The sequence below is a fragment of the Prionailurus bengalensis genome, chromosome A3 (assembly GCF_016509475.1).
Source record: "Prionailurus bengalensis isolate Pbe53 chromosome A3, Fcat_Pben_1.1_paternal_pri, whole genome shotgun sequence".
NCBI classification, from domain to species: domain Eukaryota; kingdom Metazoa; phylum Chordata; class Mammalia; order Carnivora; family Felidae; genus Prionailurus; species Prionailurus bengalensis.
Window position 1 is genome coordinate 123480897 of NC_057354.1, and position 26949 is coordinate 123507845.

The window sequence follows — 26949 nt, forward strand, 5'->3', positions numbered from 1 at the left end:
ATTTTTTCATGTGTCGGTTGGCCATCTGGATGTCTTCTTTGGAGAAGTGTCTATTCATGTCTTTTGCCCATTTCTTCACTGGATTATTTGTTTTTTGGGTGTTGAGTTTGATAAGTTCTTTGTAGATTTTGGATACTAACCTTTTGTCTGATATGTCATTTGCAAATATCTTCTCCCATTCTGTCAGTTGCCTTTTAGTTTTGCTGATTGTTTCCTTTCGCTGTGCAGAGCTTTTTATTTTGATGAGGTCCCAGTAGTTCATTTTTGCTTTTGTTTTCTTTGCCTCCGGAGATGTGTTAAGAAGTTGCTGCAACCAAGATCAAAGAGGTTTTTTCCTGCTCTCTCCTTGAGGATTTTGATGGCTTCCTGTCTTACATTTAGATATTTCATCCATTTTGAGTTTATTTTTGTGTATGGTGTAAGAAAGTGGTCCAGGTTCATTCTTCTGCATGTTGCTGTCCAGTTTTTCCAGCACCACTTGCTGAAGAGACTGTCTTTATTCCATTGGTTATTCTTTCCTGCTTTGTCAGTGATTAGCTGGCCATTCATTTGTGGGTCCATTTCTGGATTCTCTATTCTATTCCATTGGTCTATGTGTCTGTTTTTGTGCATTTTCATGTGTCTGTTGGCCATCCATATGTCTTCTTTGCAAAAATGTTTATTCATGTTTTCTGCTCATTTATTAAATTGGGTTATTCATTTTTGAGGTATATTATAAATTCTTTATAAATTCTCAGGGATTCTTATATCATGATAAAGGGATACTAACCCTTTAACAGATATGTCACTTGCAAATATCTCCTCCCATTCAGTACGCTGTCTTTTTGTTTCACTGTTTCCTTTGCCGGGCAGAAGGTTTTTCTTTTCATGAAGTCCTACTAGTTTATTTGTGCTTTTGTTTTCCTTGCCTCGGGAGTTAGATCTAATAAGAAGTTGCTAATACTGATGTCAAAGAGGTTACTGCTTATGTCCTCTTCTAGGATTTTGATGGTTTCAGGTCTCACATTTAGGTCTAATCCCTTTTGAATTTATTTTTGTGTATGGTATAAGAAAGGGGTCCAGTTTTATTCTTTTGCATATTGCTGTCCAATTTTCCCAGCACCATTTGTTGAAGACACTGTGCTTTTCCCATTGGATATTCTTTCCTGCTCTGTCAAAGATTAATTGACCATATAATTGTGAGTTTGTTCTGGATTTTCTGTTCCACTAATCTATGTGTCTATTTTTGTGTCAGTACCATACTGCTTGGATCACTACAGCTTTGTATATAATTTGAAGTCCAGAATTGTGAGGCCTCCAGCTTTGCTTTGCTTTTTCAGGGTTGCTTTGGCTATTTGGGGTCTTTTGCAGTCCCATGTAAATTTTAGGATTTATTGTTCTAGTTTTGTGAAAAATGTTGTTGACATTATGATGGGGGCTGCATTAAATGTAATTTGTTTGGGTAGTATAGACATTTTAATAATATTTGTTCTTGTAATCCATGAGCATGGAGTATCTGTCCATTTCTTTTTGTCATCTTCAGTTTCTTTCATCAGTGTTTTATAGTTCAAAGTATCCATGTTTCACCTCTTCAGTTAGATTTAATCCTTGGTATTTTACTGCTTTGGGTACAATCTTAAATGGGATTGGTTCCTTAATTTCTTTTTCTGCTGCTTCATTATTGGTGTATAGAAATGCAAGATATTTCTGTATGTTGATTTTGTATACTGTGATTTTACTGATTTCATTATCAGTTTTAGCAATATTTTGGTGGAGTCTTTTGTGTTTTCTACATATACTGTCAGGTCATCTGCAAAAGTGAATGTTTTACTTCTTCCTTACCAGTTTGGGTGCTTTTCATTTCTTTTTGTTGTCTGATTGCTGAGTCTAAGATTTCTAGTACTATGTTAAATAGCAGTGGTGAGAATGGACATCCCTGTCTTGTTCCTGACCTTGAGGAAAAAACTCTAATTTTTTCCCCCACTGAGGATATTAGCTGTGGGTTTTTTGTATATGGCCTTTATTATGTTATCTTCCCTCTAAACCTACGTTGTTGAAGGTTTTTATTATGAATAGATGTTGTACTTTTTCAAATGGTTTTCTTCATCAATTGAAATGATCATATGTTTTGCGTTCTTTCATTAATTTGGCGTATCATGTTGATTGGCTTGTGAATACTGAACCATGCTTACAACCCAGGAATAAATCCCACCTGATTGTAGTGAATGAGTTTTTTTTTAATGTATTCTTAGATTTGGTTTCTAGTATTTTATTGAGAATTTGTGCATTCATGTTAATCAGGGATATTGGAGTATAGTTCTGTTTTGTAGTGGAGTATTTATCTGGTTTTGGTATCAGGATAATACTGACCTCATAGAATGACTTTGGAAGATTTCCTTCTTTTACTATTTTTTGATCTAGTTTGAGAAGAATAGGTATAAATTCTTTAAATGTTTGGTAGAATTTTCCTATAAAGCTATTTGGCCACGAACTTTTGTTTGCTGGGAGTTTTTGATTATTGATTCAATTTTTTGCTGGTTATAAGTCTGTTCAAGTTTTTTATTTCTTATTGTTTCAGTTTTGGTAGTTTATATGTTTGTAGAAATTTATCCATTTTGTCCAGGTTGATCCACTTGTTGGCATGCAGTTTTTTCATAATATTATTCTTATAATTGTTTATATTTCTGTGCTGTTTGTTATTTCTCCTCTACCATGTGTGATCTTATTTATTTGAATCCTTTCTCTTTTCGATAAGTCTGGCTAAAGGTTTTTTGTTTTTATTACTGTTTTCAAAGAACCAGCTCTCGGTTTCATTGATCTGTTCTGTTGTTTGTTTGTTTTTTAGTTTCTGTATCATTTATTTCTGCTCTCATCTTTATGATTTCCTTACTTCTGCTGGTTTAGTCTTCTTTTGTTGTTCTTTTAATAGCTCCTTTAGATGTAAGGGTAAGTTGTTTATCCGAGAATGTTCTTGATTCTTGAGATAGGCCTATATTGCTATATATGTCCCTCTTAAGACCACTTTTTTCTTCATCCCAAAGGTTTTTGACCATCGTGTTTTCATTTTCTTTTTATTTTTTTTTCTTTTGTATATGTTTATTCATTTTTGAGATAGAATGGGAGAGAAGTTGGGGGGGGGCAAAGTATCCAAAGTGGGCTCTGCGATGACAGCAGCCAGCCCAATGTGGGGCTCAAACTCACTAACCATGAGATCACAACCTGTGCTGAAGTCAGATGCTCAAATGACTAAGTCACCCGGGCACCCCTGTGTTTTCATTTTCTTTGGTTTCCATGTATTTTTTAAATTTCTTCTTTGATTTCCTGGTTGACCCATTCATTGTTTTGTAGCATGTTGTTTAATCTCCATGTATTTGGTGAAGTCCAGATTTTTTCTTGTAGTTTCTAGCATTTTCTTCTAGTTTCACAGCATTAAGGTAAGAAAAGATGCATGGTATTTCAACCTTTTGTATTTGTTGAGGCCTTTTTGTGACCTAATATGTGATCTACTCTGGAGAATGCTCCATGTGTACTTGAAAAGAATGTGTATTCTGATGTTTTAGGATGGAATGTTCTGAATATCTGTTATCTGAATATCTGTTAAATCCATCTGGTCCAGTGTGTCATACAAAGCCACTGTTTCCTTCTTTATTTCCTGTTTAAATGATCTGTCTCTTGATGTAAGCGGGTGTCAAAGTCCCCTACTGTTATTATGTTATTATCAAATAGTTCTTTTATGTTTGTTATTAATTGTTTTAGTTATTTTGATTCTACCATGTTGGGTGCATAAATACTTACAAGTGTTATATCTTCTTGTTAGATTGACCCCTTTATAGGTACATACTGCCTTTCTTTGTCTCTTTAAATTCTGTTTTAAAGTCTAAATTGTCCACTATAGGTATTGCTACTCTGGCTTTCTTTTGATATCCATTTGTGTAATATATGTTTCTGTACACCCTCCCCTTCGATATGCAGGTGTCTTTAGGTCTAAAATGATCACTTGTAGGCAGCATATAGATGGGTCTTGTGTGTGTGTGTGTGTGTGTGTGTGTGTGTGTGTGTGTGTTTAATACATCTTATCACTCTATATCTTTTGACTGAAACATTTATTCCATTTATATTTGAAGTACCTATTGATAGGTATTTATTTATTGCCATTTTATTACTTGTTTTATGGTTGTTTCTATTGATTTTCTCTGATACTTTCCTGTCATTGTCACTTTTGGTCTCTCCTTTGTGCTCAAACAGTCCTCTTTAATATTTCTTGCAGTGCTGGTTTGGTAGTCATGGGCTCCTTTAGTTTTTGTTTTCCAGGGAAACTCTTTTTCTCTCCTTCTATTCTGAATGATAGCTTTGCTGGATAGAATATTATTGGCTGCCAATTTTTCCCATTCATCATGTTAAATATATCCTGCCACTCCCTTCTGGATTACCAAGTTTCTGTTGAGAAATCTCCAGCTAGCCTTATGGATTTTCCCTTGTAAGTTAAGGACTTCTTTTCTCTTGCTGCTTTTTATATTTTTTAATTTATAACTACATTTAGCAAATTTAATTACAATAGTTTGGGGGCTGGCCTCCTTTTGTTCGTTTTGCAGGGTTCTCTGTGCCTCCTGGATCTGGATGTCTGTTTTCTTCCCCAGTTTAGGGAAGTTTTCTGCCATTATTTCTTAAAATAAATTTTCTGCCTTCTTTTCTCTCTTATCTTCTTCTGGGAGTCCTACGATATGAATGATATTATGTTTGATGAGATCACTGAGTTCCCTAAGTCTATTCTCATGTTGCATAATTCTTTTTCTTGTTTGTTCAGCTTCATTATTTTCCATTATTTTGTCTTCTAGGTCACTACAATGTATTCTTCTGCTTCTTCTAGCCTCTGTTGATTTCATCAAGCCTGTTTCCAAACTTGTTTTTGCATTTATCATCTCTGATTGATTCTTTTTTAACTCTTTTATCTCTGTGGTAAGGGTCTCACTAATGCATTATATTCTTTCCTCAAGCCCAGTGAGTATCCTTATGAGTATCCTTTAAATTCTACATTAGGCATGACACTTTTATCTGTTTTCCTTAGATACCTGACCATGTCCTTGTTTGTTTGTTTGTTTGTTTGTTTATTTGTTTTTTTCCACTTGTGATAAATCCCTCTGTCTTGGCATTTTGTCTAAGTCTCTGCCTTCTACTGTATGTTAGAAAACCCAGTTATGTCTCTTGCTCCTGAAAGTAATGGGCTTATGAAGAAGAGGTCAAGTGGTTCCCAGGACCTGGAGCTTCAGAAAGTGTCTCTGGTATGTGTTGCATGCACTCTGCTTTTGTGTTCTGGCTGGTCTGTCCTTCAGACCAGTAATCAGCAGAGGTTCTCCTCACCTGCTGGGTAGTGTTTGGTCCCTGGCCTGAATGTGGTAAGTTTTGACTAGGTATGCTCTGGTCTGCTTGTGAAATGGGACCTGACACCAACTCGACCTGAACTGAGACCCTGCAGAACACTCTGGTTGGGAGATGCAATATGGGCAGGGGTTTGTGCTAGTCTTCTGGGGGAGGGGCACACCACATTAGGATTCAGGCAAGCTTTATTGAGAAGAGCAGTCCCACCAGAGCATAGGGAGGTGGGGCTTGGTGTAAGCAAGTTAAGCAGCCAGTGTCCATGCTGTGCTACTTCCTACAGGTGGCTCTGTGTTTATGCTGAAGGGCAGGAGAGGAATATGGTGCCAGCCAGCTATTTTGTTCCTGGAGAGGTGTCTCCATGAACACTGCCTCTCAGAGACCCACTCTGAAAAGATAATAATCTCTCCCCTGTGTGCCCCAGGTATTCTTTTTTTTTCAATATATGAAATTTATTGTCAAATTGGTTTCCATATAACACCCAGTGCTCATCCCAAAAGGTGCCCTCCTCAATACCCATCACCCACTCTCCCCTCCCTCCCACCCCCCATCAACCTTCAGTTTGTTCTCAGTTTTTAACAGTCTCTTATGCTTTGGCTCTCTCCCACTCTAACCTCTTTTTTCTTCCTTCCCCTCCCCCATGGGTTTCTGTTAAGTTTCTCAGGATCCACATAAGAATGAAACCATATGGTATCTGTCTTTCTCTGTATGGCTTATTTCACTTAGCATCACACTCTCCATTTCCATCCATGTTGCTACAAAGGGCCATATTTAATTCTTTCTCATTGCCACATAGTACTCATTTGTGTATATAAACCACAATTTCTTTATCCATTCATCAGTTGATGGACATTTAAGCTGTTTCCATAATTTGGCTATTGTTGAGAGTGCTGCTATAAACATTGGGGTACAAGTGCCCCTATGCATCAGTTCTCCTGTATCCCTTGGGTAAATTCTTAGCAGTGCTATTGCTGGGTCATAGGGTGGGTCTATTTTTAATTTTCTGAGGAACCTCCACACTGTTTTCCAGAGTGGTGGCACCAGTTTGCATTCCCACCAACAGTGCAAGAGGGTTCCCGTTTCTCCACATCCTCTCCAGCATCTATAGTCTCCTGATTTGTCCATTTTGGCCACTCTGACTGGCGTGAGGTGATATCTGAGTGTGGTTTTGATTTGCATTTCCCTGATGAGGAGCGACGTTGAACATCTTTTCATGTGCCTGTTGGCCATCCGGATGTCTTCTTTAGAGAAGTGTCTATTCATGTTTTGTGCCCATTTCTTCACTGGGTTATTTGTTTTTCGTGTGTGGAGTTTGGTGAGCTCTTTATAGATTTTGGATACTAGCCCTTTGTCCGATATGTCATTTGCAAATATCTTTTCCCATTCCATTGGTTGCCTTTTAGTTTTGTTGGTTGTTTCCTTTGCTGTGCAGAAGCTTTTTATCTTCATAAGGTCCCAGTGGTTCATTTTTGCTTTTAATTCCCTTGCCTTTGGGGATGTGTCAAGTAAGAAATTGCTATGGCTGAGGTCAGAGAGGTCTTTTCCTGCTTTCTCCTCTAGGGTTTTGATGGTTTCCTGTCTCACATTCAGGTCCTTTATCCATTTTAAGTTTATCTTTGTGAATGGTGTGAGAAAATGGTCTAGTTTCAATCTTCTGCATGTTGCTGTCCAGTTCTCCCAGCACCATTTGTTAAAGAGGCTGTCTTTTTTCCATTGGATATTCTTTCCTGCTTTGTCAAAGATGAGTTGGCCATACGTTTGTGGGTCTAGTTCTGGGTTTTCATTCTATTCCATTGGTCTATGTGTCTGTTTTGGTGCCAATACCATGCTGTCTTGATGATGACAGCTTTGTAGTAGAGGCTAAAGTCTGGGATTGTGATGCCTCCTGCTTTGGTCATCTTCTTCAAAATTACTTTGGCTATTCGGGGCCTTTTGAGGTTCCATATGAATTTTAGGATTGCTTGTTCTAGTTTCGAGAAAAATGCTAGTGCGATTTTGATTGGGATTGCATTGAATGTGTAGATAGCTTTGGGTAGTATTGACATTTTGACAGTATTTATTCTTCCAATCCATGAGCAAGGAATGTTTTTCCATTTCTTTTATATCTTCTTCAATTTCCTTCATAAGCTTTCTATAGTTTTCAGCATACAGATCTTGTACATCTTTGGTTAGATTTATTCCTAGGTATTTTATGCTTCTTGGTGCAATTGTGAATGGGATCAGTTTCTTTATTTGTCTTTCTGTTTCTTCATTATTAGTGTATAAGAATGCAATTGATTTGTGTACATTTATTTTGTATCCTGCAACTTTGCTGAATTCCTGTATCAGTTCTAGCAGATTTCTGGTGGAGTCTATTGGATTTTCCATGTATAACATCATGTCATCTGCAAAAAGTGAAAGCTTGACTTCATCTTTGCCAATTTTGATGCCTTTGATTTCCTTTTGTTGTCTGATTGCTGATGCTAGCACTTCCAACACTATGTTAAACAACAGCGGTGAGAGTGGACATCCCTGTCGTGTTCCTGATCTCAGGGGAAAGCTCTCAGTTTTTCCCCATTCATGATGATATTAGCTGTGGGCTTTTCATAAATGGCTTTTATGATGTGTAAGTATGTTCCTTCTACCTTGACTTTCTCGAGGGTTTTTATTAAGAATGGATGCTGAATTTTGTCAAATGCTTTTTCTGCATCGATTGACAGGATCCTATGGTTCTTATCTTTTCTTTTATTAATGTGATGTATCACACTGATTGATTTGCGAATGTTGAACCAGCCCTGCATCCCAGGAATGAATCCCACTTGATCATGGTGAATAATTCTTTTTATATGCTGTTGAATTCGATTTGCTAGTATCTTATTGAGAATTTTTGTATCCATATTCATCAGGGATATTGGCCTGTAGTTCTCTTTTTTTACTGGGTCTCTGTCTGGTTTAGGAATCAAAGTAATACTGGCTTCATAGAATGAGTCTGGAAGTTTTCCTTCCCTTTCTATTTTTTGGAATAGCTTGAGAAGGATAGATATTGTCTCTGTTTTAAATGTCTGGTAGAACTCCCCTGGGAAGCTATCTGGTCCTGGACTCTTATTTGTTGGGAGATTTTTGATGACTGATTCAATTTCTTCGCTGGTTATGGGTCTGTTCAAGCTTTCTATTTCCTCCTGATTGAGTTTTGGAAGAGTGTGGGTGTTTAGGAATTTGTCCATTTCTTCCAGGTTGTCCAATTTGTTGGCATATAATTTTTCATAGTATTCCCTGATAATTGTTTGTATCTCTGAGGGATTGGTTGTAATCATTCCATTTTCATTCATGATTTTATCTATTTGGGTCATCTCCCTTTTCTTTTTGAGAAGCCTGGCTAGAGGTTTGTCAATTTTGTTTATTTTTTCAAAAAACCAACTCTTGGTTTCATTGATCTGCTCTACAGTTTTTTTTAGATTCTTTATTGTTTATTTCTGCTCTGATCTTTATTATTTCTCTTCTTCTGCTGGATTTATGCTGTCTGGCTGTTCTGCTTCTATTTCCTTTAGGTGTGCTGTTAGATTCTGTATTTGGGATTTTTCTTGTTTCTTGAGATAGGCCTGGATTGCAATGTATTTTCCTCTCAGGACTGCCTTTGCTGCATCCCAAAGCATTTGGATTGTTGTATTTTCATTTTCGTTTGTTTCCATATATTTTTTAATTTCTTCTCTAATTGCCTGGTTGACCCATTCATTCTTTAGTAGGGTGTTCTTTAACCTCCATGCTTTTGGAGGTTTTCCAGACTTTTTCCTGTGGTTGATTTCAAGCTTCATAGCATTGTGGTCTGAAAGTATCCATGGTATGATTTCAATTCTTGTATACTTATGAAGGGCTGTTTTGTGACCCAGTATGTGATCTATCTTGGAGAATGTTCCATGTGCACTCGAGAAAAAAGTATATTCTGTTGCTTTGGGATGCAGAGTTCTAAATATATCTGTCAAGTCCATCTCATCCAGTGTATCATTCAGGGCCCTTGTTTCTTTATTGACCGTGTGTCTAGATGATCTATCCATTTCTGTAAGTGGAGTGTTAAAGTCCCCTGCAATTACCGCATTCTTATCAATAAGGTTGCTTATGTTTGTGAGTAATTGTTTTATATATTTGGGGCCTCCTGTATTCAGCACATAGACATTTATAATTGTTAGCTCTTCCTGATGGATAGACTCTGTGATTATTATGTAATGCCCTTCTTCATCTCTTGTTACCGCCTTTAATTTAAAGTCTAGTTTGTCTGATATAAGTATGGCTACTCCAGCTTTCTTTTGACTTCCAGTGGCATGATAAATAGTTCTCCATCCCCTCACTCTCAATCTGAAGGTGTCCTCAGGTCTAAAATGAGTCTCTTGTAGACAGCAAATAGATGGGTCTTGTTTTTTTATCCATTCTGATACCCTATGTCTTTTGGTTGGCACATTTAGTCCATTTACATTCAGTGTTATTATAGAAAGTTATGGGTTTAGAGTCATTGTGATGTACATAGGTTTCATGGTTGTAGTGATGTCTCTGGTACTTTGTCTCACAGGATCCCCCTTAGGATCTCTTGTAGGGCTGGTTTAGTGGTGACGAATTCCTTCAGTTTTTGTTTGTTTGGGAAGACCTTTATCTCTCCTTCTATTCTAAATGACAGACTTGCTGGATAAAGGATTCTCAGTTGCATATTTTTTCTGATCATCACATTGAAGATCTCCTGCCATTCCTTTCTGGCCTGCCAAGTTTCAGTAGAGATCAGTCACGAGTCTTATAGGTCTCCCTTTATATGTTAGAGCACGTTTATCTCTAGCTGCTTTCAGAATTTTCTCTTTATCCTTGTATTTTGCCAGTTTCACTATGATATGTCATGCAGAAGATCGATTCAAGTTACGTCTGAAGGGAGTTCTCTGTGCCTCTTGGATTTCAATGCCTTTTTCCTTCCCCAGTTCAGGGAAGTTCTCAGCTATTATTTCTTCAAGTACCCCTTCAGCACCTTTCCCTCTCTCTTCCTCCTCTGGGATACCAATTATGCGTATATTATTTCTTTTTAGTGTATCACTTAGTTCTCTAATTTCCCCTCATACTCTTGGATTTTTTTATCTCTCTTTTTCTCAGCTTCTTCTTTTTCCATAATTTTATCATCTAGTTCACCTATTCTCTCCTCTGCCTCTTCAATCCGAGCCGTAGTTGTCTCCATTTTATTTTGGAGCTCGTTGATAGCATTTTTTAGCTCCTCCTGGCTGTTCCTTAGTCCCTTGATCTCTGTAGCAAGAGATTCTCTGCTGTCCTTTATACTGTTTTCAAGCCCAGCGATTAATTTTATGACTATTATTCTAAATTCACTTTCTGTTATATTGTTTAAATCATTTTTGATTAGTTCGTTAGCTGTTGTTATTTCCTGGATGTTTTTCTGAGGGGAATTCTTCCGTTTCGTCATTTTGGATAGTCCTTGGAGTGGTGCGGGACTGCGAGGCACTTCCCCTGTGCTGTCTTGAATAACTTGCATTGGTGGGTGGGGCCACAGTCAAACCTGATGTCTGCCCCCAGCCCACCACTGGAGCCACAGTCAGACTGGTGTGTGCCTTCTCTTCCCCTCTCCTAGGGGCGGGATTCACTGAGGGGTGGCGTGGCCCATCTGCACTACTTGCACACTGCCAGGCTTGTGGTGCTGGGGATCTGGCATATTAGCTGGGGTGGATTGGCAAGGTGCACAGTGGTGGGAGGGGCAGGCTCAGCTTGCTTTTCCTTTGGAGATCCGCTTCGGGAGGGGCCCTGCGGCACCAGGAGGGAGTCATACCCACGGGAGGGATGGATCCGCAGAAGCATAGCTTTGGGTGTTTGTGGGGTGCAGGCAAGTTCCCTGGCAGGAACTGGTTCCCTTTGGGATTTTGGCTGGGGGATGGGCGAGGGAGATGGAGCTGGCGAGTGCCTTTGTTCCCTGCCAAGCTGAGCTCTGTTGTCTGGGGCTCAACAACTCTCCATCCCGTTGTCCTCCAGCCCTCCGGCTCTCTGAGCAGAGCTGTTAACTTATCACCTTCCACATGTGAAGTCCCGCTTACTGTCGGAACACACTCCATCCAGCCCCTCCGCTTTTGCAAGCCAGACTTGGGGGCTCTGCTTGGCCGGCAGGCTGCCCCTCCACCCCGGCTCCCTCCCGCCAGTCCGTGGAGCGTGCACCGCCTCGCTGCCCTTCCTACCCTCTTCTGTGGGCCTCTTGTCTGCGCTTGGCTCTGGAGACTCCGTTCTGCTAGTCTTCTAGCAGTTTTCTGGGTTATTTAGGCAGGTGTAGGTGGAATCTAAGTGGTCAGCAGGACGCGCGGTGAGCCCAGCATCCTCCTATGCCGCCATCTTCCCAGGATCGCCCCAGTTATTCTTAAGGTAGCTTTTTCCATATGTCTGCCTCCAGGTTTTTTGCCTGCCTTCTCTTTATGAGCAGCACTATGCCCTCCTGACTCTATCCCAATGAAGTCTGCTGCTGACCTCTAAACTCCAAACTTTAAGCCCCACTGGATGAAAGAACTCATGAAATTCAGACCCTCTTGTTTTACAAGCCCATGACTTCAGGGAAATGTTCCCTTTGTGTGTTTCCCTGTGCATTCCTTTCTCTCTTGCCCTTCTCTGAGACCACCACTTCCTCCCCTTGGCAGCTCCCATGATGTATTTCTCCCCTAAACCATGTCTCTGCACTTCTGACAATCTTTAATGTGGCCTCTTCTTTCCCTTCAGTTGTGGAGTTTGTTCTGTCAGTCTTCAGGATGATTTCTGGGGTATCTGGGATGTTATTTAGTTATTTAGTTATTTGTGGAATGAGACTAGTCTAGGGTCTTCCTACTCTGCTGCCATCTTCCTTTTGTATTTTGTATTCTGATTTGTATTCTGATCCATTTATCATTCTCCCTCTAGCCAATACATTATATTATGTGCATGTAAGCATATTCCTTTTCTGATTCATTTGAGAGTAGGTTCAAAAACCTCATATCCATTTGCCCCCATATACTTCATTGTTTATTTTCTAAAAGCAAGGACATACTCTTAAATAATCACAGTTTAATTATCAAAATTTTAAGATTAAGAATTGATGCAACACTATTTTCTAACTTGTGGTCCACATTTAAATACCATCAATTTTCCATGAATCTCCTTTTAATTATTTTCAGGGTCTTTTCCAGAATCATATGTGCTTTCAGTTGTGGTGCTTGTTCGTTCTCCTTTAATCTGGAATAGATTAATCTCAGCTTGCCCCCCCCCCTTTTTTTTTGTCTTTCTTGGGCCGTTTTGAAAAACACATGTTAACTATTTTGTAGAATTGACCTTAATTTTAGTTTTTCTGATATTTGTTCATATTTAGATTCAGGTTACACATTTTAGTAGATGTATTACATATACAATTTTATGTCTCTATGACTCATAGTAAGAGACATGATATTGCCTTATCCCAATATTGATATATTAATGATATTAGCTTTGAATCACTTGGTTAAATTGCTGGCCTTCACTATAAGATTACTATGTTCCTTTTGTAATTAATGTAATTTATAAATGTATACTAAGTAATTTATGGTTGAAATGATGTAACTAATCTTCTTTCATCAAACTTTCACCTGCTCATTTTAGCAGCCATTACTGACTTTTCTAACTCCCTAACTTCTCCTATAACTATTAGGTAGAATTGTATTGTAAGGGAGAACTTCCTTTTCCTCATTTATGCATTCATTTATTTATGTCATTCTACAAACCCATTAATTCTTGTTTTATTCATTAGATTATAATCCATTCATTACTATCATTATTTATTTTGAGTCTCAAATTGGCCTAGATTTGATTGGTGCAAGTCCCTACAAGCTGGCTCCTGTGTCCTTTTAACATGCCTTGTGGTTCCTAGAATATACATCATTTTCTGCTCCAAGTTATTCCTTTGTACTGTCTTTTAATTAGTTGTGTCAGATGTTCTCTAGTTACCTGAAATTTACTTTTTCTTTATTGCTCTCTTGCCTCAGTTTACTGCTTATAGACACTTTGGAAACACACTGTAGTACCTGGACTGGTCTTTCTCTCAGTGATTGAGGTTAAAGATGTTCCCAATTCCCTGGACCATGTGAAATGGTTAGTTCCATAATCAAGTCCTCTCTGTTCTGCATGCACTCTAATAATGTGAATGTTAGCATATGGACATTCTTTAAATTTCTAATTCATATCCTTGTCTCCATAACCTACCCTGCTGGCAGGTGTAGTACTATGTGGCTCAGAAATTAGTTCTTATGAGTTAATTCAAAGGTCTGTTGAGCAGAGATTGTATACCTTCACCAACATATGAGTACAATGGATACAGATGGTAACTTAAGCACATTCAGACCACACCATGGTAAAAATGGAGGGCCAAAGAGAGGGTCCCAAGGACTCCTACATACCAATGACTGATTCAGTGGGAATGAGAAAAATACATATTGATACTTTTTAACTGTTACTTAATAGCTGTGACTTTGGGACAGTCATTCACTATCTCTGGTTTTCAATTTCTTCATCTGCAAAAAATAGAAAATATGACACATGCTCAGTGCATTAATAGAATACAACTGTAAAGATAATGTCTTGCTAAAATGCATACTCAGTTTATGGAGTTCATTTTGATACTTACTTTGTCAAGTTAAATGCACTACATAAATACTGTGTGGGGTTGTCTACGAAAATGTACAACAAAGTGCTAAGTCCATCATTATCTTAATGCCAAAACTGCATAGATTTCTTTACGTGACAAAGGGGGTTGCTACAATGATACATAGTCTATGCAATATAGCATAGATCCTTAGTATGAAACTGTCAGCAGCTTTTCAAACATTCAGATCCCAGTGCTTTCAACACTGAGACCAAAACAGAAACCCAGTATCACTAATCCCTTTATAATTATTCTGCCTCCTTACTGTTCATCTAGAAGTAATGTTTCCACCATAAGAAGAGTTGATTGGAATTGTTTTTCAGAGAACAATAGGAAAGAAATTTACTGAGTAGAATTCAATCCCAGATGCCTCAGAGACTGCTGCCATCCACCTTCTCTAGGTCACATGTTACATTTGTAGTACACTTTAGCCAGGATGGAAGGAATAGTTTTACTGAGTCATTGTGGTAGGGCGCGTAACCAATGGAGAAAAGAACTTCCTAAGTTCACTTTCCTCACAGGGAATGGAGCATAAATGGAGCATCATGGAGTGTGAAAAACACTAGGGTATTGCTCCATATTGGTTCATAGACACAGAAAAATGTTTCCCAGAAGACAAACAGACAGAATCCACTATCCTGCCAAGTACCTTGGCTCTGATTTGTGCCTTATTTTAATGATATCCTCTCTTACAACCCTCCTTGAAATTGAAATAACTTTGCTTTTGGATATTGTGCCATCATGTTAATTGATTATGAAATGTTGATAACATGGCAATGGGAAGATCCATCACAAATGAATTGTACCACGACTGATAAATATTTACTGCTGGTGCAACCAACTAGCTCAATGCATGCCACACAGCAGATGCCCAATAGATGCTGGATTCTTTTATCTCCTTGAACACATCTAGTTTTACATATGTGCTTTGCCTAAGATAATGTTTTCTAAATTCTGGAAAAATATAATCAGCAGAATCAATTTTATCATGATATAGTATGGCGTTTCTGAATTGATTATGTTTTGTGAATTGAGTCAGAATTTTGAAAATTATGTTCCACAGCCAACTACTTAGTGCAAAGTGCACCTAAACATGTGTTCAAGGATTCATGTTATCTGATCTCAATTCTAAATGGAATAAGTAAAATGCAACTGTAATTTGTATGCTACCAATTCTAAGCTAATGAAAACAATGACCAAAAAAAGTATCTAAGACAAGCACTGTGCCCATAACAAAGTTGCAGGGCAACATGCCTCTCCATGACTAGACAAGTCTCAAGCCACAAAGGGCAGTACATCTATTCAAACATCGTCTTTTAACCTCATACATCATTAATCTCTCATCTTCCCCTCCTTTAAGAATAAAATTCCAAAATAGAGTCCCTCCATAAGAAATATCAGAACATATTTTGATAAAAATTTAGTTATTAAGTTACTATATTCATTATAGTATATGAATGATGTAAAGTAATAATATTCACATTTTTGAAATGTGAAGTAAAACACTTCCCACAAATATACCTGCTTCTTAAGCATACAGTCTTCAACTTAATTATCTTCTCTCATAAGTCAAAATAAACATATGTAAAAAAGTGCTAAAGTCTTCATATGTAATGACATGAGGGAATGTGACATAAGATATAATGAATGATTTGTCAACATTACACTGAAATCCCTTTACTAATGCTGCTACAGAGAGCTAAATCTTTTTCATAATCTGTAGGTCAAAGCCCATAATAGTCAAAGTCAAAACAATGTCTCAATGTAAAATTAAAGGAACTAAGCTCAGTCAGGGCTATTATTATATTTAGGATTTTAGAACATAGAAAGTAAAATAACATCTTATGAAAGCAGAATCAAATTATACTTTTGTCTTATTACCAGCTCTGTTTTAAGATTTCTCATCTTACAGCTAATTCACTGCAACTGATTTTTATGCAAAAAAAGTCTATTTTTAGATATTCCCATCAAGCTACATTGAAACTTTATACTAGGGAAATGATTATTACAATATGATATATGTGTATAATGTTTCAAGTATAACCTAAATTTGCTAATTTTGATATAGTTGTTAATGGTAATTAATGTGTTTTGTCTGTGTTTACCATTCTGCCATTTAAATGAAGAAAGCATATGCTGCTCTCATTAGGAAAGTTGGCATGAATATAATTTGTATGGCCTTACCCAAGGCTTTTTAGTTGGAAAGGGTAAATGTCTTTAGGCAATCTCTGGATTAAAATAAAAATCAGCTCCCACAAATGCCTCAAAGCTGGATCAGTGGCAAGTCAGTCTTGATGAGCTTTGGTAAAGCTGGGCTTTTATCCTTGGCAATAGGAGGAAGGCCTTACTAGACTTATCTTTTTCATTTAAAAATACAAACAACAAGGCTATAGCAACCAGTGCCATTTCCAGTAAGCACTGCCATGATTTAATAATTGAGGGCTAAACACTGTCAAATTGAACTGTTTTTTTTCTTTTCCTTCCACAAAATATAATTGAGCTTTTAGGCTTAACAATGACAAAGCGAACCATGAAATACATAGAATTCCTGAGAATAAATTGTAGGGCATAGATAAGAAAAATACATTCTATTTAGGGGCCAAGATGACTCATGCATAATGGACATTTGGGACTTGCAACAGCTTTGAATCACCTAGTTAAGGATGCATAATCTTATGGTGGTGTCTTTGCTTCTGTCTTGCCTTTGCACACAAGTATATTATTCACATACAAGCCAGAGAAATCCTTTTAACAAAAATCAGTTCATGTATATCCCCTGCTCAGTGATTTTCCATGAGTTGTTTTCTCTGGGACACTCTTCTGAAGATATCAATATGGTTTATCATCTCATGCCATTTGGGTTTATACTTAGATGTTACCTCCTCAAAAAGGCTGCTCCTAAAAACGCTAAGATCAAATGTTATTATCTGTTTACTCTGTTTTATTTTTCTTAACACTTTTCAGAACGAGCTACTTTAGTATTCACTTGTTTATCTGTAATGTAACATGCATAGTCACCACTGTATCTCCAACACTTGGAACAAGGGCTAGCACATTCTGGATAATAAAAATATATATATTTGTTGAATAAATTAAGGAATCGATACTCAAAATAGACCATTCCAAAAACATAAAACTCACTAAGAGATTCTCTGAACAAAGGAGGAGTAGATACACAGCGTCCAAGACTTGGCAGGAGTCAAAGAAATGGTCCAAACCAATATAAAGTTGAAATGGGCAGGTGAATGCTTGAGTTTGGGGAGACAATTAGAGAATGTTTCCATATTATTAGAGCAATCCAAATTAGTAATAAAATAAGAAAATCTGCAAGTGTTCCTTTCCCTAGTCATCAATTTAAATAAGATTTTTTTTAAAAACTGTAAGTATACAAAGACTAGAATATCTCACAAAAATAATAACCTTGCAATGTTATATATGCAAACATATATATATATATATATGATTACATATATATATATATATATATATATATATATATGTATACACAGACATACACACACACACACATGCACATATATAATAACCCTGACATTTCTGAACCCGTCTTTGTCTTTTTTGCAGAAGTAAATTTGTGGTGAGTGAGTCTCTTCTCCTAAGGTTTACTTATATTTTGACCATGATCTCTCACAGCAGAAAGAAAGGATTTCTCCTGTGGCAAAAAATTTCATGTCATAATTACACAGTTATCTCCTTAAGGAAAAGAGATTTCCTCTCTGTATATCCTCATTCCTCATTCCTTCATTCCTCTCTGTATATCCTCTTGCTGTAGCATATTGCCTCATATAGTAACTGTGGTAAAAAAATATGAGCTTTTGGTGTTGTTGAGTGAATGATTCAATACATAGGTGTGAGGCATATATATTGGCAGTTCCTGGGATTGGAAGAAGAGAGGTAGGGAGAGCCTTGAAAAAGACCTTACCAATTCATTCTAGGACCATGGAAACTTACTAGGCCAAAGAACTTTGACTATAGAAGTGCAGCAAGTGGGCAAGTCAGGGCTGTAGGAAATTCATTAAATTCAGGTACTTCTTGCAGATCAATATTGGAGGCTGTAGTCTTGAGGACCAAGTTCATTAAAAAGGATATCTTTTCAAGGAAGCCAAAGAAAACTTCCTCATATAAAGAATATAAATTGTACAGAGTTACAGGAAATAAAGCTGGAACCAGCAAAGTTATAAATACTGTCAGATCCAAGGACGAAGCAGTCCTATTTTAGAAGAAATGAGAGATTCGGGAGAGGCTTGACAACATCAGTGAGACAATGAATGGTAGGGAGATGATTCAGTTACTATTAGATGGTAGTATGGGTCTGAAGTAGACAATGGTCCACACTGCTTCAAAGGTCTCTGTGCATAGTGGACTCAGCCACATTTCAGAAGTTAGTACCTGTTTGCACCGTGGGGTAGGAAGAACATAGTGAAAGTGTGGACTAGGAGTCTCCTAACTCTAGTCACTTTCATCTGATACTCCATTAATGAGCAGCAGACAAAAGATATTTAGGAAAGAATTTATATCTGAGTAAAAAGACTAGGCAACAAAATTTGGAAACATAAGTTGGGGGTTGGAAAAGTTTCTATTAAAAAATAATGCCAATCTTGGTAAAACTATAGAGCAGAGCTTTAGTTTTTATAGAAACTAAATAGACCTTTCACAATGGTGTCTTCATGTCTGTGCTGTCCAATACAATGTCCACTAGCCATGTGGTTATTAAGTACTTGAATTGTGGCTAGTGACTGAAACTGAACTTTTAATTTAATTATAATTTTAATTTAAATGGCATGTGTAGCTAGTGGTTACCATATTGGACAGCACAGCTATTAAGACATCAGGTCTAGGGTTTGACTGACAGTATGGAGACTCAGAAAGCAGTGCCAGACACAGATGAGGTAGAAATAAGGACAGAGCATTGCAGGAACACTTAGGAATGTGTTTTCATTTTCAGCAATATATATGTGCTTATTTACCATAGTTATCCTTATCTAGATTGTTCTAGGAACTTGAAAGGAACTAACCCTTTAGGGACATCATTACATCATCAGTTTGGAGGTCTGGGGACCATAGAGGAGGGGGAGATGCTCAGCTTCCTTACACTTGACTGTGAGCTCCTTGAAGCCAGAAACTGGTTTCGCTGTGTTTTTACTGCTGTTTCCTCAGCACCTAGAAAGTAGTCATTTAATAGATATTTGCTTCAATAATGAATAAAAGAACATAGTGTCTGATATTCCCTGAATCAATGCATTGGTGGAGATGGATTCTGTGAATCTGTGGAGACTTTCTGTCGGCCTCATTAACAACAACAACAACAACAACAAAACCAAAACTTACATGACAAAAACAGTCATCAATTTCCCCTTTGGATACACTTATTCCTGGTTATTATGGCATTTTACTATTATTACTGGGAAGAAAGAATAATCATTGCTATTGCCATCTGCAGCATGGGGGAGATTTGACAATCTTGACAACATTGGTGAAGGAGGGACTTCAAACGGCTTGCTTTTGAAGGAATGATGTGCTCCCTTACCTACTTCACAGAGGTGTTGTGAGAATTTATAAATATTTGGTCATTAAATGCTCATAAAAATGCCTGTTAAACGCCTCCAGAGTCTGTCACAGAAGATGCTTGTTTGAATGTTTAGTGGATTCAGTGCTGTCAGCGAAAAGGCAGACAGACACTCACTGAGGAAAGGGCATTCATACTTTTTGTTTATTTCTAAGGCTTGTTTTTTTTTCTTTTTCTGACTATGAAAACAGTGGATGCTTATTAAAAAGAAAACTATTTAAATGCTGAAAAGTTAATGAAAAAATGAACAATAACTTCAATAATATATTAAAATTATATATATCTCCATGCATCTACATATCTCTATAATGTATCTCTTTGTCTCCTTTATACATACTCAGACATAAACTCATATATACTTTGGATATTTTGTACTATTTTCTATAAGTATTTTTCTGAGTGTTTATGTGTATGTGTGTTAAATCAAAGGCTTAACAGTTTTATATTCCACTTTTTCACTTAAGATGATGGTGGAGTGTCATCTGCAACAAGAATTTTAGTGCTTATCAGTCCCTTTTGCAGATATTCTGCACTTTCCAATTGTCCATGTTAGAAACTTTCATTGTTTTCACTTTTCACACTATGATAAATTTTGATGCAATAATCATTATTTTGCACCAACTCTTGCCTGTATATCTCTTTCTCTCCTTCTCTCTCTCCTTTCCCCTCCCTTTCTATCAATTTTACATAAATTACTAGAAGTGATGTTGTTGAAGTAAATGATAACTATCCACTAAGGTTTCTGGCAAATTTTGAAAACTGTTTTATAGTAAGGTACCCAAATTTGCACTTTCATTAGGAGTGCATAAAACTGCTCATAAAATTCATTCTCTCTAGTATCGAATTTTTTTAAAAATCTATTTTAATATGGTGAGTAAAAAATCAATATCACTTTAATTTGCATCACTGATTACTTGTGAGGGTGATCTTTTCAACACATTTTCTGGAATCTGTAAATTGTTCTTATGGAGTGACCATATTTTTGTGTAAGTTTTTATTTTAGCTCTAGTTAGATAACATACAGTGTCTTATTAGTTTCAGGTGTACAATATAATGATCGAACACTTTCATAATCATCCAGTGCTCATCACTACGAGTGCACTCCTTACTCCCCATCACTTCTTTAACCCATCCCCCACCCACCTCTCCTCTGGTAACCATCAGTTCTCTGAAATTAAGAGTCTATTTCTTGGTTTGTTTCTCTCTCTTCCTTTCCCCCCCCAATGCTCATTTGTGTTGTTTCTTAAATGCCACATATGAGTGAAATCATATAGTATTTGTTTTTCTCTGACTGATTTTTTTTTCTTTTTTTAACTTGTTTTATTTTTTATTTTTTAAAATTTACATCCAAATTAGTTAGCATATAGTGCAACAATGATTTCAGGAGTAGATCCCTTAGTGCCCCTTACCCATTTAGCCCATCCCCCCCACACACACACAACCCCTCCCATTACCCTCAGTTTGTTCTCCATATTTATGAGTCTCTTCTGTTTTGTCCCCCTCCCTGTTTTTATATTATTTTTGTTTCCCTTCCCTTATGTTCACCTGTTTTGTCTCTTAAAGTCCTCATATGAGTGAAATCATATGATTTTTGTCTTTCTCTGACTAATTTCACTTAGCATAATACCCTCCAGTTCCTCCTTCATGTGTCTGTTGGCCATCTGTATGTCATTGGACAAATGGCTGTTCATGTCTTCTGCCCATTTCTAATTGGATCATTTGTTTTTGGGTGTTAGGTTTTATAAGTTTGTATGTATTTTAGATACTAACCCCTTATCAGATATGTCACTTGCAAATATCTTCTTCCATTCAGTAGGTTTCCTTTTGGTTTTGTTAACTGTTTCCTTTGCTGTGTTGAAGCTTTTTATTATGAAGTAGTCCTAATAGTTTATTTTTGCTTTTCTTCTCTTGCCTCAGAAGATATATCTAGAAAGAAGTTGCTACCATTGATGTCAAATAAGTTACTACATGTATTCTCTTCTAGGATTTTGATGGTTTCAGGTCTCACATTTAGGTCTTTCATCCATTTTGAGTTTATTTTTGTGTATGGTATACAAAAATGGTCCAGTTTTATTCTTTTGCATGTTGCTGTCCAGTTTACCAACATCATTTGTTGAAGGGACTGTATTTTCCCCATTGGATAGTCTTTTCTGTTTTGTCAAAGATTAATTGACTCTATAATTGTGGGTTCACTTCTGGGTTTTCTACTCTATTCCACTGCTCTATGTGTCTATCTTTGTGCCAGTACCATACTGCTTTGATCACTACAGCTTTATAATATAATTTGAAGTCGAGAATTGTAAGGCCCCAGATTTTCTGTTCATTTTCAAGGATGCTCTGGCTAGTTGGGGTCTTTTGTGGTCTCATACAAATTTTGTAATTGATCTAGTTCTGTGAAAAATGCTGTTGGTACTTTGATAGGGATTATATTAGATATGTAGACAGCTTTGGGTAGTATAGATATTTTATCAATATTTTCCAATCTCTGGGCATCTTTCCATTTCTTTGTGTCACCTTCAATTTGTTTCATCAGTGTTTTATAGTTTGCAGAGTTTAAGACTTTCACTGTTTGGTTAGGTTGATTCCTATATATCTTATTATTTTTTTTTGGTGCAATTGTAAATAGGATTGATTCCTTGATTTCTCTTTCTCCTGCTTCATTATTGGTTTATAGAAATCAAGGGATTTCTGTATGTTCGTTTTGTATCCTGTGAATTTACTGAATTCATTGATCAGTTCTAGCAGATTTTGTGTGGAGTCTTTTTGGTTTTCTACCTATAGCATCATGTTACCTGCAAATAGTGAAAGTTTTACTTCTTCCTTACAGATTTAGGTGTCTTTTCTCTCTTTTTGTTGTCTGATTGCTGTGGCTAGAACTTCTTGTTCTATGTTAAATAACAATGGTAAGAATGGACATCCTTGTCTTGTTCTGGATCTTCAGGGAAAAGCTCTCAGTTTTTCCATGTTAAGCATGATGTTACCTGTGAGTTTCTCATATATGACGTTTCTTATCTTGAGATATCTTCCCTCTAATCCTACTTTGTTGAGGATTTTTATCATTAATGAAAGTTGTATTTTGTCAAATGCTTTTTCTGCACCTATTGAAATGATCATATGGTTGTTGTCCTTTCTCTTTTTCACGTATCTTGTTGATTGTTTTTTGAAATTTGAACCACACTTGCAGCCCAGGAATAAATCCCACTGTATCGTGGTGAATGATTTTTTTTTTAATTTTTTTTTTCAACGTTTATTTATTTTTGGGACAGAGAGAGACAGAGCATGAACGGGGGAGAGGCAGAGAGAGAGGGAGACACAGAATCGGAAACAGACTCCAGGCTCTGAGCCATCAGCCCAGAGCCTGATGCGGGGCTCGAACTCACGGACCGCGAGATCGTGACCTGGCTGAAGTCGGACGCTTAACCGACTGCGCCACCCAGGCGCCCCGGTGAATGATTTTTTTAATGTATTGTTGAATTTGGTTTGCAAGTATTTGTTGAGGATTTTTGCATCTATGTTCATCGGGGATATTTGCCTATAATTCTCTTTCTTTATGGTGTCTTTATCTGGTTTCAGTACAAGGGTAATGCTCGCTTCATAGAATGACATTGGGTGTTTTCCTTCCTTCCTTCCTTTTTTTTTTCTTTTTATAATACTTTGAGCAGAATAGGCACTAACTCTTCTTTAAATAGTTGGTAGAATTTGCCTGTGAAGACACTTGGCCCACTTTTGTTTGCTGGGATTTTTATTACTAATTCAGTATCTTTGTTGGTTATCAGTCTGTTCGAGTTTTCTATTTCTTCTTTTTTAAATTTTGGTAGTTTACATGTTTGTAGAAATTTATTCATTTCTTCCAGGTTGTTCCATTTGTTGGCATACAGTTTTTATAATATTCTTTTATGATTGTTTGCATTTCTGTGCTATTTGTTGTTATTTCTCTTCTCTCATTTGTGATTTACTTATTTTGGTACTTTTTTCTTTTTTTCTTGATAATTCTGGCAATAGGATTATCAATTTTATTGATTTTTTCCAAAGAAACAACTCCAGGTTTCATCTGTACTATTGTGTTATGTTTTTGTTTTTGAGTTTCTATTATTTATTTCTGCTCTAATCTTTATGATTTCTGTATTTCTGCTGGTTTAGTCTTGATTTATTGTCTTTTACTAGCTCCTTTAGCTGTAAGGGTAGATTGTTTGTCTGAGATTTTTCTTGCTTCTTGAGGTAGGCTGTATTGCTATAACCTTCCGTCATAGAACCACTTTTGCTGCATCTCAAAGGTTTTGGATCATTGTGTTTTCATTTTCTTTTATTTCCATGTACATTTTAGTTTATTATTTTATTTCCTGATTGACCTATTCATTTTAGTAGAGGGACACACAGAATCCGAAGTAGGCCAGGCTCCATGCCGTCAGCACAGAGCCCGATGCGGGGCTCAAACTCACAGACCGTGAGATCATGACCTGAGCCGAAGCCGGACGCTCAACTGACTGAGCCACCGAGGCGCCCCTCTCCTTGTATTCTAAATGATAGCCATGGTCTATAGAGTATTCTTGGCTGCAGATTTTTCCCATTCAGCACTTTGACTTTATCATTCTTCTCCCTTCTGGTTAGGAGGTTTCTACTGAAAAATCCCATGATAACCCTATGGGGTTTCCCTTGTATGTTTCTCTCTCTCTCTCTCTCTCTCTCTCTCTCTCGCTGCTTTTTTTTTACTTTGTCATTATATTTTCCCAATTTATTTAAAATATGTCTTTGTGTGGATCTGCTTTTGTTGATTTTGTTGGTAGTTTTTGTGCCTCCTGGATTTTGGGTATCTGTTTCCTTCCCTAGATTAGGGAAGTTTTCAGCTATTACTTCTTCAAATAAATTATTTGTCCTCTTTTATTTCTTTTCTTCTTTGACTCCTATAATGCAAATATTATTATGTTGGATGAAGATGCTAAGTTCCCTAATTCTATTTTGTTTTTCATAATACTTTTTTCTCTCTTTTGTTCAGCCCGATTACTTTCCATTGCTCTATCTTCCAATTCATTAATTCTTTCCTCTGCTTTTTCCAGCCTGCTGATGATTGCATCAAGCTTGTTTCTAACCTCATGTATTGCATTCTTCATTCCTTATTGGCTCCTTTTATCTTTGCTTAAGGGTCTCACTTATGTCTTCCACTCTTTCTCAAGTCCACTGAGTATCCTTAGGATCACTGTTTTAAGTCTACATCAGATATGTTACTTATATCTGTTTTCCACAGATATCCAGCCATGGCTTTGTCCTATTTTTTCATTTGGGCACATTTCTCTGTCTTCTCCTTTTGTGTAAGTCTCTGTGCCTGTTTCTCTGTGTTAGGAAAATGAACTATGTCTCCTGTTCTTGAGGTTAATGCCTTATGAAGAAAAGGTCTTGTAGTGCACTGCTGTGTAGTATCATTTTCCCCAGAGCCTGGAGCTTATAGAAGTGTCTCCAGTGTGTACTATCTATGCTCTGCTGTTTTGTCCTGGGAGTGGTCACTTCTGTATTATGGCATTAAAAAAAAATTGTTGAAGAATTCTTTACAAGGTGGAAATAATATGTTGTAAAAATGTCTTAGTTTGAGATTCACTTCATAAATTTGTTTTGGCCTATAAGTTGTATATTGAACAAATAATCTTTGTATGATATCATCATTGGATTTATTCAATTATCTTTAAAATTAGTTTTAATTATAAAAACAAAATTGATCTTCCTCAGTGTAAAATATTAACAAACAAAAAGTAGAAGTTTATATTGATCTCTATCTAATCCCATTGCCATCCCCTAAACATCTTTTTATCTACTTTTGTGCACCATTGCAGACATGATCTTTATATTTAATTATCTACATATACCTGTAATAGTACCTATTCCCTATTTTAATTAAAAAAAATTAATGTTTATTTTTGAGAGAGAGATAGCATGAGTTGGGGGGGGGGTGGTAGAGAGAGAGGGAGACACAGAATCTGAAGCAGGCTCAAGACTCTAAGCTGTCAGCACAGAGCCTGATGTGGGGCCTGACCCCGCCAATCATGAGATCATGACCTGAGCAGAAGTTGGAGGTTTAACTGACTGAGCCACCCAGGCACCCTGCCTTATTTTACATTTTTAACAAAAAGCGTAATTATATATTTATTTTTCACCTTATGTTTTAATGAACTACATGTCTTGAATATCTTTTGGCTAGTGTATACTTTGAAAATTTATCTTTTATACACATACACAGGTGACTAGCCAATTTTTTGAAAGATATCTTCATTTCCTATATCAGTTTTTTTAATGGAGAAAATATACATGGCATATAATACATATATATATGTATATATATATATACACACACATATCTATATGAGATATATATATATATATATATATATATATATATATGAACTGCATTAAAAATCTTATATTTATCAATATCCTATATATTTAACCGGGCTTCTAAAATCATATCCTGAATAATTAGTTCCCCATTGGTATATAGTGCTTTATCTTCATTAGGTTCTAATAAATTCTGTAATGTAGTTTAAGGCTAACTAGTCTATTCAATTAGCATGTATTCTTACACCAATTCAACTATCTTTTGGTTGTCATAATTTTATAATTACATATCCATTAAAACCTGGGTAATTTTTTTTACCATATATTGTGACTGTTTCAACATCATCTGTGTTTTCTTTTAATCAGACATCCAAATAACTTTTTCACACCTTTACTGCCTTTGCCAGAAAGAAGGAAACAACTTAATTTAAGTCTTTATCAGAATTATTTAAAAACTACATATTGATTTAGGTAGATATACCACTTTTACAATTTTGATATTCCTATCTAGAAACACGATATATCTTATCTTTTTATGCATCGTAGTTTTGGGTTTTTTGATTAATTTCTATAAGGTCTCTACATTTCTTATCAAGGTGTTCCATGTAGTCTATGTTTTGTTGATCTCATGAATAGAATATTTTCCCATGCCATCTTCCAATTTGTTATTTCTGGTGCATTAGAAAGGTGTTGATTCACTTTATATATTGAGTTGTATTTCAGTTAATTATCTGTGCCTCCAGAGAAGCTACATATAAATATTGATATTTCTCTTCTTACTACTAATAGCCAAAGCTTTTATTTGTGTTTCATGTCTTATCTTGGCCAGTGTTTTAAAATGATGTGAGATAGCCATAAGGATAGTAGGAACTTTGTCATAATCCTCATTTAAGTAAAAATGCATTTTCCAGTAGCCATAATATTAACTTTAATGACTGATAATTCAGATCCTGTTTGTTAAAATAGATGTCATGTTGAACAAACTCATTTATCCATGCTTATTTTTTAATAATTAATTTCCTAATATCAATAATGAAATAAAAATAATGAA